This window comes from Triturus cristatus, chromosome 6 (genome assembly GCF_964204655.1).
Source record: "Triturus cristatus chromosome 6, aTriCri1.1, whole genome shotgun sequence".
NCBI lineage: Eukaryota > Metazoa > Chordata > Amphibia > Caudata > Salamandridae > Triturus > Triturus cristatus.
The window spans coordinates 1949982918-1950000765 of NC_140589.1; the positions used below are offsets into that span (position 1 = coordinate 1949982918).

The 17848-nt window shown below is 46.4% G+C and overlaps 1 long non-coding RNA gene across 1 annotated transcript; it reads left to right on the forward strand.

The window, feature by feature from the left end:
* The first annotated feature begins 9518 nt into the window (after nucleotides 1-9518).
* LOC146822577 (uncharacterized) lies at nucleotides 9519-11018 on the forward strand. The gene is made up of 4 exons (XR_014962841.1): nucleotides 9519-9770; nucleotides 9946-10031; nucleotides 10133-10214; nucleotides 10511-11018. It is a non-coding gene; the product is annotated as an uncharacterized LOC146822577 (long non-coding RNA).
* The last annotated feature ends 6830 nt before the right edge of the window (nucleotides 11019-17848 follow it).

Below are 17848 nucleotides of genomic sequence, written 5' to 3' on the forward strand. Positions count from 1 at the left end.
TTGTTAGCATGAACCCCAACGCACAAAGGACTTTCTTCGTCTCCATGTCAAAGAGAAACAGTACCCTGATATCTTCCTGTAACTAAAAGGGTCTGTCAGAACTCTTCCCCTTGGGCAGCGGTTGATTTCTTCACCAGCGGGCCAAGACGGGTGTCACTACACTAATGCAGGGCTGATCCCCCCCCCTTGCCTCATCGGCTCTCCGTTTCACTAACCCAAGGGCCGTTCTGACAGCATGTCCTGGTACTGAAGATCTCACTTCCTTGGTCGCAGATGATATCGCCTTCCTCCCGAAGTCGTGTGGTCCGAAAAGAGCTCCTCAGTGTCGTTTGGCCTCGCAGCACGGCCTGTCTCTGCTGCTAGGACTTCTCGTTGATCGGTCAGCACGGCAGACTCCACCAATCCGGGCGGTACCTTCCGACAGTGCAAGGAATGGATCCAATTCTTCCTGTTCGAGACTCGCACTGCCGTCCTCGTTGCAAGAAGAACTTGCTCAGGTCCGACCCATCTCGGCTCCAAACTGTTCGATCTGTCGAAAACCTTTATCATCACATGATCTCCGGGCCGGAGACCATGTCCTTCGCCAGTAGACCGATCAGGGAGCGCCTCTCGGACCTGTTGATGAATAGAAACCAAGTTATCCGTTAACTGTGCCAGATAATCACTCATCATCACACAAGGTACATCATACACAGCCTTAGGCCTTGGTGGACCCCAAATATTCATTGGGCGTCCAAATACGATCTCATAGGGTGTAAGGCCGGTTCGAGAGTGTGGCACCGACCTAATGGACAATAACGCCAGTGGCAAGGCGTCTGGCCAAGTCAAAGATGTCGAAGCTTGGATTTTGGCGATCTTAAGCTTCAGCGTACCATTATACTTCTCGACTAGTCCTGCAGACTGGGGGTGGAACACAGCATGAAACTTCTGAGTGACGCCTAGGCCCTTCAAAACATACTTTATAACATCCGCTACAAAGTGAGGGCCATTATCACTCCACAGAAGTCTACAGACGCCGTATCGAGGGAAAAACTCTTTTAGCAGTAGCTTCGCCGTGGTCATTGCAGTATTATCTTTCGTAGGGTACGCCTCAACCCATTTACTGAAGGCGCAGACCACTACTAGAACATACTTCAAATTGTTACAGCGCTCAAGCTGAATGTAATCCATCTGCAGAACCTCAAAGGGTGCAGTGGGCGTCGCAAATCCTCCTGCTGGAGTTCGCGTGCCTTTCCCTGGGTTATACTTCAGACAGATCATACAGGTCTGCACCACCCTTTTTGCTGTGCTAGCAATCTCTGGATGCTCCCAGACTTGGGTAAGCAATTTTACAATTGCGGAAGCTCCAACATGTGCTAGCCCATGTGCCATTTGAACCATAGGTTGTACGAAAGCCGTGGGTAACTTCCATCTATCCATCTGTTTATTTCTCCAACAACCCTCGTCATCCAACTCTCCCTCGCTAGCCCATTGCTCCCGCTCCTTATCAGAAGCGGTTCTTTGTATTTCTCGCACTTCTTCCTTTGCATCACGCCATCTCTCCACCTGTGATTTCACTACATACATGGCAGTAGTACCGGGCTGCATCGCAGTCTCCCGTGCCACTCGGTCTGCTAACGCATTCCCTTCTCCAACTTTATCAACTACTTTCCTATGGGCACTACACTTAACAATGGCAATTTTCTTCGGGTACGTCAATGCAGTTAGAAGATTGTGGACTAACTCCCCATGCATTATCTGTACCCCATGTGACGTTAGAAACCCTCTCTCCTTCCAGAGTAGACCGAAATCGTGTGCTACTCCGAAGGCATAGCGGCTGTCTGTGTACACATTCACACACAATCCTGTACTGAGCTCACACGCTCGTGTTAACGCTATCAGTTCCGCTGCTTGAGCTGATTTCTGTGGTATGCGTGCTGTCTCCACTATCGTTTGTAACGTGGTAATTGCGTATGCTGCTGAAGCCGTACCATCTGGTAGCTTCAGGCATGACCCGTCTACCCACAATTCTCCATCTACCTCTGAAAAGGGCGTATCCTGGAGATCAATACGACCCTTTGTTTGTTCCTCAGTCACAAGAATACAATCATGCGCCTTCTGCGCCTCAGGCTGGGTCTCGGGGTATGGTAACAATGTGGCCGGGTTTAATGTCACGCACCTTTTCAACGTAATATGAGGAGCCAAAAGCGTCAACTCATATCCCGTTAAACGGGCACTGGTCAAATGCTGCGTCTTTGTTTGATTAAGCAGGGCATCAACAGCATGGGGAACTAAAACCAACAGTTTATGGGACAACACAATTCCTTCACTTTGGCGTATTGACACAGCTGTCGCCGCAACCGAGCGAAAACACCCTGGTAATGCTCGGGCGACAGGATCAAGTACGGCCGAAAAGTATGCACAAGAGCGTTGCTTATCGCCATGCATCTGCACTAAAACTGATAATGCACATCCATCTTTCTCATGCACATACAACGAAAAGGGTTTCGCATAATCAGGGGTCCCTAACACTGGTGCTGAACAAAGGGCCTGTCGTAATTGCTGAAAAGCAGCATCACACTCATCTGACCAAGGGATTGGGATGGCCGTATCTTTTGTCAAAAGAGCTAGTAATGGCTTAGCCGTGTGTGAAAACCCCAGTATCCACTGTCTACAAAAGGAAACAAGGCCCAAAAATGCACGCACATCCTTCTGCGTGGATGGTCTCGGTGTGTCCAAGATTACTTGGATACGATCTGGTGTGAGTGCACACCCCTCCTTAGACAAAAGGTGACCCAAATAAGTCACCTTTGGTCTACAGAATTGCAATTTCTTCCTAGAGACCTTGTGATTGTGGGAGGCTAAAAAGGAAAGTAAGGATAGCGTGCTTTTCTCGCACAACTCCAGGGTGTCAGCCGCCAACAAGATGTCATCGACATATTGAATGAGGGCGACCCCCTCGAGTAAAGCAAAAGAGTCCAACTGTCGTTTCAAAGCCTGACTGTAAATACTAGGGCTTTCTGTGTAGCCCTGGGGAATTCTACAAAAGCGATAAGATCTATTGTTTAATGTGAACCCAAAAAGAAATCGGCTATCAGGGTGAATGGGAATAGAAAAGAAGGCATTTTTCAAATCAATCACTGAGAACACGGTCGCCGTAGGCGGGACCAAGGTAAGCAACGTCGTGATATCGGAAACCACCGGGTACTGAGGTATCACGATCTTGTTTACCTCCCTCAAATCAATTATAAACCGATAGACCTTTGCATCCGTGTCCTTTTTCAAAATAGGGAGAATCGGACTGTTACAGATATTATAGGGAACTTCTTCCACTACTCCTACTGCGATCAAATCTTGCACAATCTGTATGAGAGCTTCCTCGCCCTCCTGTGAAATACGATACTGCGGGAGGCGTGGTAGCACCGCCCCCTCCCGGACACTAATGTGGACCGGAGGAATCACCATTTGTCCCACATCTGTGTCCGAAGTCGCCCATAAAGCGCGGGGGAGGGTAGCCAACAACGCATCCTCTGAGATCGTACACATTCGCCCAGATCGGGGGTAGTTGTCATTTAGAATCACCCTCACACCCTCAGGGGAACAGCGAATCGTAGCCCTAAAGTGTTTTAACATGTCAAGGCCCATAATGTTATCCGGTGTGTACGGGGCAAGCAGGAACGGACAGGGCGCAGAAAAACAATCAACCTTAAATGTAAGGGGCTGCGAAAGAGGGCTTCGGGAGAGCGTACCGTCAAACCCTACCGATGTAACCATTGAGCCGGATGGGGGAGCCCCCGGAACCAAGTACCTAGACAATGCACTACGTGTCGCTCCTGTATCCACTAGGAACTGATCAGTAGAACCTAAAACCTCAGCCGATACATAAGGACCCGTCTGATCGACCGGCACCTCAACTGATTCAGACCCCCATCCAACGCATTCCTATGCATGCTGAGAATCGTGATATCCCGAGTGATCGATATCCGATACATGATACTGGTGCTGGCGATCAAAAACATTCGAGCTATCTCGGTGCTGTCCTGCAGTATCAAAACGGATATTATCGTTAGAGTTCCCTCTAAAGTTCGAGAAGCCCCCTCTACCTCTCTGGCCACCCGGAGTGTGCCCCTGCCGCGAAGCACGCAACGCTGGGCACTCCCTGGCCCAATGGCCCAACTGCTTACAGTAGGCACATTGGTTCCTATTCAAATCAGGTCGGCCCGAAGGGGGACCATAAGATCCGCCCCTTCCCCTATTGTTATTACCCCGGCGGGGCGGGCCATATACTTGTGCTAACATGACTTTTGTTTTGAGATCTTTCGATTTCTTCTCCTCCTGGCCCTTCGCCTCGTGCTCCTGACGCTCATAATACTGGGCGATGGTCAGAAGGGCCGTCGGTGTCGCGGAGGACCAAGAACTCTCACTCGCTTTTAACCGGGCCGCAACTGCCGGCAGCAGATTAGCCACATATTTGTCCGCGAAAAGGTGGCGGCCTGTGTCGTCGGTAAGCGACTGGCCACTAAAATCATGGAACGTCTCTTCAAAGCGCGTGAAGAAATCTGCCACTGACTCATCAACTTTCTGCTTACATGCCGCCAACATATTCCAGTCAATCTTTTTGGGGGGGATTATTGTTTTCAATTTAGCCACAATAGCAGCAGGGAGATCTAGAATATTCTGGGGTGGTTTCTGTGCGGGCTTCCGTTCCCTGTCCTCATCCTCAAGTTCAGACCACCGGGCCTTAAAAGCAACTGCATCATCCACCTTTCGGACAGATCGCCACGTGTCCGGTGGTAGAATAAGGCCAAAGAACAGATCTATATCCGCTAAGGTCATAATGCAAGAATTCAAGGCCCCCTCAACTTCTTCATAGAAGGCCGCTGGATTCTTGCGGGGGTCAGGCAATGCATTCTTTAACGCCATAACATCGGCCCTATGCCAAGGGGTATAAACCCAATTGTACACAAAATATCCCCTAGCATCGGCGGAGTTAATGTCCGAGCTAGTCCCTGCGCCTTTCGGAGGGACATATAAAGGTGCCGCCTCTCGCATCGGTTTAGCATGCACTATATTATCCTTATCTGACTGGGAGGTGGATGGGTGGCCCCCTGTCGCAAACGAATCCGACTGCTTCTCCTCCTCCGTTTGTTGGCGTGCTTTCTCTCTAAGGGCCAGCACCTCGTCCCGTAAGGCGAACAGCCGTCGAGCCGCCTCTGGAGCCCGAAGCTGGGCCAGAATCTTGCGGCCGTGGAGCAGACGCGCCAACATAAGGGGGCGGAGAGCGATCTAGTAAATAAAAATCATCATCAAGATTATTAAGGACAGGATAAAGCGGCTGGCGAACAACATATTGACCCGAAACTTGTAGCCTACGCTCTTTCTCTTGTCTATCCGTCTGCTCTTTGTCCTCCCGACGCTTTGCGTCTTGTGCTCGCACATGATCATTCTTTCGTTGCTCTTTATCAAATAGCGCTTTCTCACGTTTCTCTCGCTCACGCACTTCCTTCACCCATAACCGCACACACTCAAACATATCCTGACGAGCACGTCGCTTACACAGACACTGTTCCACATACTCAATCTTACGCATATCAAACGATCCATACAAAGGCCATCGCAACTCAGGATCCTTCTTGGTATATTTCCTCCACAACGTGCTGTACATTATGGAAGAAAGACCATGCTTCACGTACATATCCCTATTAGGAGTCCCCTCTGGGGGAGCTGGAGCAGATTCCTCGAGGTTCAACCGGTTCCCCAAACAGCAGCACCACTTACGGAGTGCGCTAAAAGCAGGCATGCTAGGAATAATGCAAAATATGCAGTATTATCAAGAAAAATGGCACTTAATCGTTGCGCCGTTCCAAGTTTACACAGCTCCGGAGAAATTTCTCCACATTACCTGCCTATATGTGTTGCAACGCATATATTTTCACAAAGACAAATTCAAAATATGACTAGTCACCATCAATCAAACTCAAATAGCCAGACCAGGCTTCAAAACTCGGAGCAAGTACCGTACAACGGTTCTTACCAATCAAGAGTCCAGGTTCCAACTGCCAAGCTCCACAATCGCCCAAACGGCTCTCACGGCAGGACCGACAGAAGAGGTCTCAGTCGATGACCGGCGCCACCCAGACGGTCAGCTCGGAAGGGAAGGAAGAAAAACCTCGGGATGCCAGGGCTAAGACGCCACTGGCAGTGATCACGTCCCCGGCCAAACTCCTCACCTTCGTCGCGACCAGTCCTTCGAGCATCCGAGTCGCCGATGAGCCCCACGTGACGGGCGCCAATTGATGAATACAAGCCCCAGCTAGGCCCGCAAGAGACAAGGGTTCGCTCTTCTGTAACGAAATCTATAAGGAAGTTGGTATGGAAACTGCAAAGTACAAAAACAACGTTTATTAACCCTTAAGGGTGGTCCTACAATCCACACAACACTCTTCAGTATTGCAAGGAGTAGCACACAGAACTTGCGTACATTGTCCCCTTTTATACACAACAGAGGGGCTCATGAGTGGGTGGATACCACATGAGGTTGAAGAACATTACCATTTAGGGTCATTCTCGATACAGAATCAATACATGGGCGGAGCTAACTCACTCCTCGAGCCCGCGAAAACACATGGTCAAGCAAAGCTAATTATAACAGATGTGGTCAAGTCTGGGCATGCGCCAGATGGACAGGAGGGCTATTTATAAACTGTTGCTAGGCAGATTACAAGAGCAACTAACACAGAGATCGGACTCTCCTCGTGACGAACACGTGGCAGCATGTCAATACAAAATGGAGTCCGGACTTCGGCCAACATACTGAAGAGAACACGATAAAAGGGAAGCATTAATGTTTTCAGTAAATGCTTAATCACGTTCTGCTTTAATTTACAACATAACCATGTCCAAAAGAGGCACTTTCCTACATGACACCACCACCCCAATTGAAACAAAAAACTAACCTTCCCCTAGAGAGTCTTCATCATCTAAGTGGAAGAACCTGGAAAGTCCATCTGCATTGGCATGGGAAGTCTCAGGTCTGTATTCTACTTCAAAGTCCATTCCCTGTGGGGAGATGGACCACCTTTGCAGTGTGGGATTTTCACCTTTCATTTGCATTAACCATCTGAGAGGCCTGTAGTCAATTTAAACAAGGAAGTGAGAGCCAAACAGGTATGGCCTCAGCTTCTTCAGGGAGCAGACCCCAGCAAAGGTTTCCCTCTTGATGTTCTTCAATGCTGTTCCCTGGGGGAGTAGCCTTCTACTAATGAAAGCCACTGGCTGGTCTTGATCTTGGTCACTCATTGGGGATAGGACTGCTCCTATTCCATATTCAGAGGCATTAATCTGCACAATGAATTGCTAGGCATAATCTGGAGCTTTCAGAATGGGTGCCTAGCACATGGTTTCCTTCAGACTGTCAAAAGCCTTTTGACACTCACTGTCCAGCTCACCTTTTTGGGTTTTCCTTTGGAGGTCAGTTCTGTGAGAGGTGTCACACGAGTGCCATAATTCTTCACAAACCCTCTGCATGGCCTTCCTCTCCACCTCAGACAGATAACAGCGCTCCCCATCTCCGTAAGAAACCGCAAAACCTGGCTCTTCGACAGACAACCCCCCCATTGATGGACTGGAACCTGCGGACCCAGGAAGGCTCTGACTTGAGTCTGGGTTGTTGGAGCTGCGCAGTCCAGAATGGTCTGGATCTTGGGCCGTAAAGTTTGAACTTGGCCTCCACCAAAAAGGTGACCCAAGTATACAATCTTCCCCTGCCCTATCTGACACTTATTCACCTTGATGGTGAGGCATGCACTTCTCAGAGTCTCTAGTACTTTCCTGAGGGGGATCAGATGATCCTGCCAGGTGGAGCTAAAGACAACAATATCATCTAAATAGGCTACACTCTAGGACTCCAATCCAGCAAGGACTTTGTTCACCAACCTTTGAAAAGTGGCAGGTGCATTTTACACACCAAAAGGCATCACAGTAAACTGACAATGCCCATCTGGGGTTGGAAATGCAGATATTTCTTTTGCTCCATGAGTCAGACCTATCTGCCAGTAAACTGAGGTGAGATCAAAGGTACTCATATACTTGGCTGCTCCTAACCTGTCAATCAGTTAATCTGCCCTAGGAACTGAGTGTGCATCAGTTTTGATCACAGCATTAAGGCCCCTATAGTCCACACAGAACCTCATCTTTCTTTTACCACTCTGGGTATGAAGTTTGGGAACAAAGGCAACTGGGCTGGCCCAGGGGCTCCCGAGTGGCTCTATGATTCCCAATTCCAGCATCTTGCTTACTTCAGTGTGGCTGCTCTCTTTCACATGGTCAGATTGCCTGTATACGTATTTTATTTTTGACAGGTCGGCTTTCACCAGTGTCCATATCAGCTATGACCAGGGGTCAAAGAGAAGAGCTAAGCAAACTGCAATCATTCAACTGTTGAGCAGTGAGGGTGTCTGTCCAGACCTCTGTGAAGAAGTACACGCTGATCCATGCACAAAGAGATTAGTTTCTTTATTGAAGAAGTTCCAGTATACAGAAACGTCTCCTCAATTAGAAGTCCAACGAGTAACTGACTCCTTGGAGTTCTGTAACCATGGCACTCTAACAAGCCAACATTCTAAGCACATACACAGTTCTAAGGACCTACTCATAAATAGTTAAACAGGATACTACACATCTTCTCCCCAACAGAAAAAGTTTAACATGTAACTGGTAAAAGACTCACAAACCTACAGCAGAATAGCATACCATACCAAATTATATAAAAAATTAAAATAAAAGTAACAAAAACTCAAATGCACATCACCCCATGACATAATCACGCAAGGCATTAGGAATCTTAAAATTTGCTTGAGCTCTTACGTAATGATGGCTTCAAATCTGGGCTCTCATCAGGGGAGCCTCTCTTTGCTTGTACTTCTGGGTGAACCACCACGATCTTGCTTAGATTCCTAATGCGATTGTCATCTAGCTTGACAGCTATCTGAAACAATTATTCTACTTTAAAAGGCGGTGAATAGCTGGGCGCTCCAAATTTCTGTTGGTATCTCACACTCACACTATCACCCCCGCACACATTAGTTTTTGAAGTAGAATGTCTTATATAAAAATGCTCCTTCCTTTTGATGATCTTTTAGTCTTGTGCGACCTTCCATGATTCTACCTTAGAATCACCTATACACTTATCCTCTTCTCTCATACATATTCGGGAGTCTCGTTTGGGCCCCACCACTTAGATCACAGTTTCTCCCTTGGTGGTCTGCTTTCTATTTCTATTTCTAAGCGCGCATTAGACAGCTTTGTTTACCGTGCAATATTAACCAATTTATTAATATTCCAATCTCTATACTTCCAGTGATTAGATATTCATATACTCTAGAGGATTGCTATTTACATTTCGTATTATTTGTTTTAGAATACTTTTCATTGATTACATTCATTTGTACTTCCAACATGGCGCCTGTAGACGTGCTGACTAGTACTCCACGCAGACGTGTGAATACGTATAACAGGTGTGCTCTATCTAGCTCAGTATTTATGTACGTACCCGTGGCACTGTGACCCCTGATATCCTGACGGACGTTTGGAACGCATGCGTTGGATCCCAGCAAGGACTTACCGGGTATTCTACAGTCCCCACGGGATATAGTGTTATTTAGAAACTATCTCCTTTAGAATGCAGCCTGGCTTTCAGTAGTACACATCGCTAATCTGTATCACGCTTGTTTCCAGCCTTAAGAGAATACCTTGCCCGAGATTTCCCCATACCGAATGGCTACGATTTAATTGTGAGTCTTGTCAGCACGCTGTAAAAATAGACATTGATAAAGTGAGTAAAGTTTGTGTCACTTGTGCAGCGTTACTTATCTTGACCTCTCCTGAGGTGCCTACACCATCGCTATAAGTTTGTTACTGACGGCGAATTGCTAGAAAAGATATTGAAACCTGTTTGTCGTCCTTTAGGGTATTTCATTGCATCTACTCATGGGCAATCGCCATAGGATCTAACTTCTAGGAATCTTTACATATCGATGGCCCACAGAACTTTAGTAAGTTCGATTTTTAGAGTAGGTATAAATATACTTCTTAGAATTATCACTCTTGTACATATTCTTGATACTCATATTCTGTCGCATTGTGTCTTTCCCAGTGGGCCCTATTACCATTGCATCCTATCTCTGATCCGATTCACCAGTTCCATTGCTGGCTTTTCTTGGCCGATTACTATTGAAGTAGGTATAGATTTAGGACTACTCATGTCCCTTATCTTGATTAGTATACATAATGCATGCTTTTTTCTCTCAAGATTTCAGACTAATATTCTGATATGTTGGTGATCTATATCTTTTTTTTCTTCACCTGGGTACTTTAGTCTGCTAGTCACATCTGGTCTATATACTTCAATTGGTTATCTGATTGGTCACTTTTTCTGACTTCACAATTCGGGTGTCCTATCTGGTTTTGTAAGCTCCAAGATATAATTTATAGTGTTTTTATATTTATATATGCTTTTCATTATTGTCCACAGATTATATAGCGGTCGTAAATTGTGTGACTAAGGAGCCCCTTGAATACACTACATGTATATACACATATAGAAAGAAACTTTGGATTGGACGTTTGACCACCTGATGATTTTTATCTTCTGCGCCCTGACGAAGGAACTGTTGGACTTTAGACGCGCGTCGGCGCTTTCTGTCAACTATTTACAGTCTAACATGTTTGAAAATATGTTTTTTTATGTGCCATCTTCAGTTTAATATTCGTGAAAAGACTCTAATTGTGAATTCTGTCATTATTGTACATGATATGTATTTGTTTCTTTTTTCTCTTTCATTTAAGTACTGTTGGTATGCATGCTGTGTTTGTGGTTCCTGAGGCTGTTATTTTTGTCTTCACTGTACATTTTGTTCCAATGGGGCTGCTTTTGTGATATTTATGTATAGAAACTTTAGGAATTGTTTAAATTGAATATACATATACATTACTTTTTCTTTAAACTATTTTTTGATAAAATAAATCAATATGAAAATATTTTTTGTGGGTCAATGTGTTTAATTATCTTTGGATGTATCACCTAGTAATGATTGAATAGGGGGAGGCTTGTTGTTTGTGTTTAGTGATTTCCCCTGCTCTCCTCTCTTCTTTATTTGATATTCAGGGGCCCTCTTCTGTTCAGTAGCACTCATTCAGGACTGAAACATAAGTGTGTTGGGCCTTCTGCCCCTGAACAATTCAAAGGGCATTTTCCCTGTGACCTAGTGAGGAATCAGCCAATATACCTTCACCCTCTCCAAAATCTCAACTTTCCAATCTTTGCACTGGGACTTTGCAGTTTGGATAGATTTCTTTAAGTCTCTATTGAACCTCTCCACCATGCCGTTAGTCTTGGGATGGTAGAGTGAGCAACGCTTGTGCCTGACCCCTCTCTTCATTAAACATGCATCCATTTCCTTTGAGAACAGTTGAACACCATTGTCTGTTACCACGCAATCCGGTAGCCCCTCTCTGCTGAAGATGCCGTCCAAAAACTTTATGACATCTTTTGTCCCAATGTCTGTGTAATCTGTACCTCCGGCCACCTGGAGAACATATCCATCAAAACAAGAACATATGACTGACCTGTTCTGTAAGTGACCGACCCCAAAATGTCTGATGCCACCTCCTGCCAACTTCGTTTGGAAATTTCTCTCATCACCATGGGTTGTACCCTTGTCTTGCACACCTTATCACATGCATTGCACTCCATGCAATCTCTGAGCACTCACTCTACCTGGACATCTATGTCCGGTCACCAGAAGTGTAACCTGCTCCTCTCTTTAGTCTTTGAGATGCCTTGGTGACCTTAATGTCCTAACTGGATTATTTTCGTTCTGAGTGATACTGGGGTAATGAGTTTAGTGCCTCTCCAAAGCAAGTCCTTACTCACTGACAACTCATTCCGGACATTCCAGTACTTGCGAACTTCCTCACTTACATCTTTCAGTCCACATCATCCCTTGGTTACCATTTTACAAACACCACAAATCACAGCATCAGATTTCATGACATTCCTCCATTCCTCTTCACTGACAGCCTCCTCACTGACCTCACACACCTTGTAATAATCATCTTCCCACAACTCCTCGGGTCATTGATCTCACAATCAGACAGAGCAGTAACCAGGCGAGAAAGGCAATCTGCAACTCTATTTTCAGTACCTGGTATATATTCTACCAGAAAACTATAATCTTGTAAGGCTACCACCCACCTAAATATGCTAGAAGAGATGGAATCCAAGGTCCTTTTGCAAAATACATCCTTCAAAGGTTTGTGATCAGATCTGACAACAAAGGAACTCCCCCAGAGAAATGTCTTTAATTCCCTAATTACCCCAAAACAATGCACATGGCCTCCGTTTCAATTAAAGAGTATTGTATTTCAGGGCCAACAAGCTCCCTGGATAAGAACATGATGGCTTCCTCCTCACCTTCTTTCACTTGTTTGAGAATTGCCCCTCACCCATTGGATTTCCCATCAGTAATCAAAATAAAGAGGGCAGAGGTATCAAAACTCTGTAGTGAGGGCGAATGACTGAGGGCTTTCTTAATATCAACAAATTCAGCTTCACATTGAGGAGTCCACTGAAACTTTACTCCTTTCTTCAGCAGAGCCCTCAACACAAAGGTGCGGCTAGCAAATTGAGGTACAAACTTGTTGCAGTATTCAGCCATGCCTAAAAAAGTGACCAAGTCATCTCTCGATCCAGGTACTGGAGTATCCTCGATGGTTTTTACAAGTTGATTTTAGGCTTAACTCCTTCTTTGGTTAATTTGTGCCTCTTCAAGAAATGTAGATCTTACCTGCTGTCAATCTCTCCTTATAATCTATATCGCCTACAAAGTAACCAAATAATTTTATAGGTTGCCCACCATATGCTAAAGGTTTGATGTCTGGTTTGAAAACCTTTACTTTCCCTTTCAAATTTTTTTCATAAAAGTCTGTTGGGACCAGGGAAATCTTTGCCCCCGAATCAAATAGCATTCTGATACTGTTTCCATTTTCTTTTCTTTAACGTCATCAATGAGACTCTTACCCTTGTTCTGTCCGATTTGTAGTGCTGCCTCTGTGCAATGTAATTAATCAAACTCACAATCAATATCACCTTCTAGGATGACCTCTTTTACGTGTTTGCCTTTTAAATTTTTTTTAGACCTGCAAACTTTGACTAGGTGTCCCGCTTTCCCACAATTATGACATTTAGATACCAGAGCAGGGCAAGCTTTATCATTCGCTAAATGTCCGACCATGACACAACGAAAACACCTGTCTTTGAAACCTTTCTTAACATAGTGAGCAGGAGTACTGAGGTTCACAAACTGAGGGGATATGTACAAGAACTGAGCTAACTAGCGTTAGGGTTAGTTGGCTGCAGTTTTCTTAACGCAGGCTATCACCAAAAACTATCGCCCTGTTAGCGATGTATTTACAATGTGTCGCTACATGGTGATAGTTTCAGGTAGCCGCAGTGAAAACTGCTGCTAACACTAGTCAGATACAAAATCTGGTGTTAGAGGGCAAAGACTTACGAAAGGCCAATTTGCGGGCAAAAAACTCACGTTAGTCAGCCCAATGTGACTTTTTTTGCCTCTAGAGGCAAACATAGCCTATAAGTCCACTTCCAATGAAAAATAGGAAATAAAACCAATGGAATGCAGATTGAAGCAGACCGCCCTTGGACCGCACCCAGTACCAAGGACCCTTCCTCTTGGACACTCCATCGCTACGAGGCAAACACCCTCCTAGCCATCAACCCTGGATGCCACATCACCTGCCATCTAGCAACACTAGAATTCTCCTGCACCCTGCGCCTATCAAAACTGCAAACGCACCTTCTGCTACATCAGCACACCAACTGCATCCTCCTCAATGTGCGGTCCCTCCACAAACACGCAACAGAAATCTGGGACCTCCTTCATGCCACCTTTCAGACATCGCCTTCTTCACGGAAACCTGGATTAACCTCTGCTCTGGTCCGGACATCGCCATCACCATCCACGATGGCTACAAATTCACCCACATGGACCACCACGAGTGGCAAGGAGGAGGCATTGCCATTGTCTAATAAGCATTGGCATAGCCAATAGGTCGCGCCTTTGGGATCTTATACGTTTTTAGCCATGCAACAAGCACATCACATAGTTTGCTCCTTTGATCTGCACTTTGAGGATGTAGTCGTATCAAGATCACGAAAAGTGTGAAAGCGTAGTGTGTGTCACAAGGTCATAAGACATACTAAGCATGAGCTCATTGTGTGAGATAACCTAAGAGTGAGGGAGGGGACGCAGTGCGTGTAAAGTAGTAGCGTGTAAGAGAGGGCATGATGCGCGTGCCGTATCTCAGGTAATTGCCGATTGCATGGCCCACAGTCTGCCATTAGTACAGGAAGTCTGAGATCATAATGGGGTTGACAGAGAAAAGCGAGCGCGCAGGCGCATAGGATGGAGGGGTGTGAGGGGGAGGGCTGCGGCTGGCAAGCAGGGCACATGCAGATCAACACACATCACCAGAAGCTCCCAACCGGAGGCACTGGTCTTTAGTCAGCGTTGGGCCCTTTCTGTTTTTTGGGGGTTGGGGGATTGTCTGGCTGCCTCTTTGGGAGAGTGCGTGAAAGCGCGTGTGTGGCAGCAAAGGGTAGGTGCGTGTTAAAGCAGTGAGTGAGACATAATTGAGGGCGCGTTGGGGAAACGCAACTTATTGGGTACAACGTACAAGCGAAGATTCATAGAGTACATGGAGCAGAGCAGGGTCAGTCAGCTCAGAGGGGCAGGATTTATACCTGCCTGTTCCTGCGTGCTTCGCCTGTTAAAGTGTTTGAGACAACATGCGGTGGCTGCAAAAGTGAACGCGACCGCCATCTTTGGGGGGGTTGGGGAATTGTCTGGCTGCCTCTCTGGGAGAGTGCGTGAAAGCGCGTGTGTGGCAGCAAAGGGTAGGTGCGTGTTAAAGCAGTGAGTGAGACATATTTAAGGGCACGTTGAGGAAACACAACTTATTGGGTGCAACGTACAAGCAAAGATTCACAGAGTACATGGAGCAGAGTCTGTCAGCTCAGAGGGGCAGGGTTTATACCTGCCTGTCCCTGCGTGCGTCACATGTTAAAGTGTGTGTGAGAATATGCAGCGGCCGCAAAAATGAACGCGACTGCCATCTGTTTCCAATTAATGCGACCGCGAGACAGGCAAATATAAACAAGCGTTGGCGCGATAATTAGAAACAGATGGCGCCGCTGCTCGCTCCCGCAACGTGGATGCCGTACATGCACGAGTACTCATTGTAAACAGTGCAGTACATGCATGAGTTTGCGAAAAAGTACAGGCCAATTCCAAGAGGTCATCTCCTAAGCATCGCTTGTGCGCTGCCCTAGGCTTGACCTAAAAACAGCATGTCTGCTTGACGCTAAATGCAATTTAGCATTGCCCTGGGACACAAAGGCAGGCAGGCGCAGTCTTGCATAAGATTTCAACTCAAGGCACACTCCCCAGTACAAATATTTACCTGTAGACACTTCACCTAAGTGTAAATCGCGTAATATGTGTAATGTCAAAGAAGTGATAGCTATTTTACTCAAGAAAAACGTGCGATTTTCATTTTGACCATTGTTTGCTCCTGTTTTCATTTGCGGGAAAGATTCCACACAAAGCCATGTGGCTTTGCTTCAGTTGATATCGCAAGGGTTCTTGCGCACTTCCCTCCCTATTACAGCTCCTATGTTTAACTCATCTGGGTGTTTGGCACTACACAGCACGATGGAATTTGGTAATGACGCTGTGTCAAGATTAAGATCAGGAAAGACTTTTGCCTACAAGGGTTGATCCACACTGCCCTTTACGCCACTGAAGAGTCTGTGTAAACCTTTATCTTACCCGGCCCTCAGTCACTTATACGGTCACCAGAGCAGCCTGGGTACAAGAGCCATACAAGATAGGCATACGAATATTTATGGTGATTTCTGTAGGATAGTGTAGATACATCTGCTATTTGCAAATCTTAGAAACAGCAGAAGTATGGGATGAAGAGCTTGATAAAAACATGTTGTTATTATCACTCGTTCCCAAAGATCCTTTATGATGGTCGTTTCCCAAGATCCTGTCTTGCTCCGGTAGGTTTTACAGCATCTCACTAAGGGGGTTGTTCTTGTTATCAGCTGATCCCTGTGACATCAGTGACTGAAGCACAGTTTGGGTCCATTAAGATTGCAGTAGGTGCCGGTGACACCAGGGCCTTTTTCTTCCACAGAAGAGGGGTGTTTTTTCTTGGCCATTTCCCCTTTGAAATTCAAGCTTTTTAGATCCCTTTGGCCATGTTGCATAGGTTGGTATGTGACAACCCCTGATTTAAGCTCTCTGTGGTTCCTTCCCAGGCCTCACGTTTGTATCCGAAATGCTTTACGTGAAAAGGAGACCAATTGATGGTCTCAGTGAGACATCTTAATCTAAAATCTAGCCTCACTCTCTTTACAAGAACTCTTACCCTCATTCTCCATAATGAATGTGGTCTCCTCAAACAATATAAGCATTCCTCTTCTTCATTGCCTCAGCATCAAACCTGTAAACAAATGAAATACCAGAATGAAGCGCTGCAGTTCTTCAACGGATGCAGTTGCCAGGACTAAGTTCACCTCTTTGGATTTGCCAAGATCACATAAGAGCTCTTAAGGAAGCCATGATGGCCTTACTCAGTGTTCCTCATGGAATCTCTGGCGCGTCCTCAAGAGATGCTGCAGATCTACTGGTTCTTGCATCGCGCACTGGCTCGTCGCAACACTGGCAGCTTCAGCCCGAGCGCGTTCGTCCTCTGCCCATGCCCGCTGGCACCGCCTTCAGCACATGGCTTGGCCACGTGTACCTGGACTTCTGAAGCCCAGGAAGCTGACTACATTGGTTTCAGACAATACAGTATCAGGCTTTGCTCCAGCCCTGAAGTCAGCAGACCCAGCTCTCTCCTGCCTCTGACCCCAAAGACCGACCTTACTCTTCTCATAGAGAGGAAGAGCCGGCATGAAGCCGCTGGACGAAGGCTGAGAGCATGGAAGCAATAGACAAAGATTATCAGAGCAGACGACTTCTGAAGATTCCCTGACCCTCACTCTGCATGAGAAGAAGGGTAGGACGGTGTGATCACGCTCTCCACAGGGCACTCGGACATGAGGGTGAAGAATGCCGTCGGTGCTGGCACCTTGCAGGAGAGAGATTTTCCAACAGCGCGACCCTTCCACCGGAGAACCATGCTTTCTTGGTGGGAGCTGCAGAGGGAATGGAGATGGTGCTACAATCCCTCAAGCTAGGATAATCTCTTTATAGGGCTATTAACACAATCCATAGCTATTGTAGCCCATGTAGAGGTGTGACTGGGATCCACACTGCATGAGGTAAGCGCGACTCTTCTCCCACTGTGAGCAGACAGGCGGCCAGGAACCCCAGGCATGCTCCTTCTGGTCCAGCCTTTCTAATGGCACATCCAACCCTGAAGACCGTGTATGTACAGGCCTGTTTGGCATAAAAAGGCCCAATGCATTCCCATGCGCTCTTCCGCACAGGGAAGCGAAGAGATCAGATCATTTGCACTGTAAGGTCTTCGCCTCTGAAAAGCCTGGCATTAAGGGCATGCAGTGCCAGTCTCGCGTCACACTAGTGACATGCTTCATTTTATTTACCGGTTTTATATGGCAGCATGTCAATGAAGTGGTATTATAGCGTTTTACATCGAGCAATGCATAAAGTACATGGTATACACGAGTAAAGAGTGATATGGAGAGACAACCTGGGAGGGGAAAATGATGAAGAGGTGGGGTGGGTAAGTAAACGGCGAAGAACAACATCAAATG